This window comes from Apium graveolens, unplaced genomic scaffold (genome assembly GCF_009905375.1).
Source record: "Apium graveolens cultivar Ventura unplaced genomic scaffold, ASM990537v1 ctg6690, whole genome shotgun sequence".
Taxonomy (NCBI): Eukaryota; Viridiplantae; Streptophyta; class Magnoliopsida; order Apiales; family Apiaceae; genus Apium; species Apium graveolens.
The window spans coordinates 60,761-64,479 of NW_027419696.1; positions in this window are offsets into that span (position 1 = coordinate 60,761).

A 3,719-nucleotide genomic window follows, 5' to 3' on the forward strand; every position below is an offset into this window, starting at 1 on the left:
CTTAGATTCAAATTATCAATTGAAGATGCATTGTGTGTACAATGATCATTAGATGAATTGTCTTGATGAAAATTTGTTGAAGTGTCAGGTGAAGAATCATCCAAAGAACCCATAGGTATGGTGACTTCAGGAGTGTCAAAAAACTGAAAGATATCTGGAAATTCTGTATCATGAAGAGATTTGTGATCAGTAGATACTGGTAATAAGAAATAAGGTGCATTCCCAGAAATTTGCTTGTGATGGAGAGGAAAATGGTGCTTATGAAATATTAGATCTCTGGAAATAAATATATGTCATGTCTACATATTAAGAACTTTATATCCTTTATGACCAGCAGGATATCCAAGAAAAACACATTAATTTGCTCTATAAAATAAGGCTCTCGCAATTAATACTTAAAAATCATCAACAGAATTCATCCTCTCAACTCATCTAATTGATGATGTGTACAATAATCAATCAACAAAGAACATATGAAGAAAAATCGCTCAAAAAGCTTGAAAAAGGGATGAAATACCTCAAATTTATGTACGAAAGAAAGTCAAAATACTTACTTGAAATCTTCATCAAAAAAATGCTCATAATCGATTCTGGTTGCTTTGATACCATGTTACAATTTGCAATTGATAACATGTTAGTTATATGATTAAATACTGAGAAAGTTACACTACTTTGATTGCAGAAAAATAAAGAAACTTGGTACTGTTGGGATTACATTCTGGAAAGGAAAGATTACATAATAAAGACTACAGCTAACTGAGATCCTAAAGAACAGGAGTACAAACAGGAGTACATGACCATAATAATCTCCAGCTTATTAAACTAGACTCCTAAAACACTGCAACTACCTGAGACCAAGTCTGCTGCACTATCAAAACTACAGACACGTAGATTTATTCAAGGACCAAAACAAAATAGACAAACCAAATAAGTTTAGATTAAATATAATTCCAACATACTCCCCCTTAATCTAAACATCCTCGAGATTTTTAACTCCCAACAAGTTCCTCATCTTTTCGAACTTTGCTGTTGCCAGTGCTTTAGTAAGAATGTCTGCGCGCTGTTCACTGGTGTTAATATGTTTTATAACAATCAGACCCTGCTCAATACAGTCTCTAATAAAATGATACCTCAAGTCGATATGTTTACTTCTCCTATGGAAAACCGGATTGCGTGCTAAATCGATTGCCGACCTGTTAACAATATACAATATGACTGGTCCTGGTTTGACATACATAACACAGCTGAGAACACGCTGAAGCCAAATAGCTTGACACGCAGCAGCTGTTGCTGCCATAAACACTGTTTCGCATGAAGACAAGGCTACACACCGCTGTTTCTGAGATAACCAGGTAATCAAGTTCTCGTCAAGATAAAAGGCCATTCCTCCAGTGCTCTTCCTATCATCTGTGCTACCTGCTAGATCGCTGTCCGAGAATTCAGATAAAATGTAGTTTCCTTGTCCACGTTTGTAGACCAAACCGTAGTGCAGGGTTCCTTTCACGTAACGACATATCCTTTTTACGACATTTAGATGAAGTTCAGTAGGCCATTCCATATAGCGGCTTACTATGCCCACAGTGTAAGCAATATCAGGTCACGTGTGCACCAGGTATCTCAGCCCACCAACCATGCTTTTATAGAGAGTAGAGTCTACAGGTTTTCCCAGATGATAAGCATGGAGAGTCAGCTTGTGCTCCATTAGAAATCTGGCAGAATTGCAGTCTGCCAGACCTGCCTTTTCCAAGTCTTTCTGAGCATATGATGACTGACACACCTCAATGTATCCTGTGTGTTGTGTTACTTCCAAACCCAGATAGTAAGTCAGTCTTCCAAGATCAGACATGTCAAATTCACCATTCATCTCCCCCTTGAATTTGGCAATGGCTGATAAACTAGTACCTGTGACAAGCAGATCATCAACATAAACGCCTATAATTAAACTTTCTGTACCATCTCTCTTAGTATAAATAACATACTCGTAGGGGCATTTTGTAAAACCAAGTTTTAGTAAGTGCTGATTAAGACGAGAATATCAGGCCCTCGGGGCTTGACGAAGGCCATACAAAGCTTTTAGTAAATTATAAACTTTGTGTTCTTGACCCTTTTTAACATAGCCCTTTGGTTGAGAGACGTACACTTCCTCTTGAATGAATCCATTGAGAAACGCAGATTTGTCGTCTAGGTGATGAACCTCCCAATCGTTTTTAGCTGCTAGAGCCAAAAGTAAACGCACGGTTTCCAACCTCGTTACTGGAGTAAATACTTCTTCGTAGTCTATACCATGACATTATACATATCCTTTTGTAACTAGACGGGCCTTGTGTTTTGTTACTTCTTCATGTTGATCCTTCTTCAACTTAAAAATCCATTTTAAGTCGATTGCTTTATGACCCTGAGGCAAATTCACCAGTTCCCAAGTGTGGTTTTTCTCTATTTGCTCGATTTCTTTGTTCATTGCAGCTGTCCAGACCTCATCTTTGACTGCTTGATCGAAACAGACAGGCTTATCGATGCCCATAAGCAATAACTCATCTGCGAGTTCAATCTCAGTCGTGTTATTATAAATGTCTGCAAGAGATCGAAAATACCTGGGCTGTTCACTGTTGTCACCAGAAATGCTGAAGTTTTTCGTGTCTGCGTTTCCAGTTTGAACACTACTCTGTGTGTGAGTTTGTGGTATAGACGAACCAGATTGGGATGGGCTTGACATTAAGGTTGTAGACTCAGACTGTGTTGATGATACTGGCGTGTTTGGAGACGCTGGTGTGGCTGGTATATGAACATCTCGTGCAGCTGTAAACACTTCGTCCAAATAAAATTGTCCAGGAGTACCAGACTCAAGGTTGTTTTCTGTTCCCCACTGCCAACCTTTAGCTTCATCGAAAGTTACATCCCTACTAACGTGTATTCTTCCAGAAAGAGGGTCATATAATCTATACGCTTTTGTCCCTGGTTCTCGGCCAAAATGCACAACTAATTTACTTCTGTCATCTAACTCTTTCTTGTGTACAGCTGGTATCTTCATGTATGCAGTACAGCCAAAGATTTTCAGAGAGTGAACACTTGGTTTCTGGCCAAGCTTCATGGGGACTGATATTTGACATTATTCGAGTGGGCATTTTATTCAGAATGTAGACATCATATTGAACAGCTTCCCCCCAGTACTTTGATAGAACGTTTCTCTCCTTTAACAGACTCCTTGCCATGGCAACTAAAGTAATGTTGCGGCGCTCTATGACACCATTTTGTTGAGGTGTGTAGGGTGCCATATAATGTCTTGTTATGCCATGTTCCTCACAAAAGGATTGAAATTCTTTGGAGCAAAATTCACCATCCCGATCCGTCCTCAAAGTCGGAATTTTATGATTTTTACCATTCTGGACTAACAATTTAAATTTCTTAAAAACAGGCAAGGCTTCATCTTTGGTTTTAAGCATATATACCCACATCATGCGTGTATGATCATCTATCAACAACATAAAATAACGATTTCTAGCTGGTGTATGGGGAGTTATTGGTCCACAGAGGTCTAAATGTATCAGTTCTAAACTATTATGAGCAAAGTAATTTGTCTGAGATGGGAAAGACTTACGGTTTTGTTTTGTCAAGAGACAGCCATTGCACAATTCTTTCGGTTGATTGATGTAAGGCATTCCACGAGCCATGTTCTTTGTTGACATTAGATGCATAGCTTTGAAGTTTACATGCCCGAGACG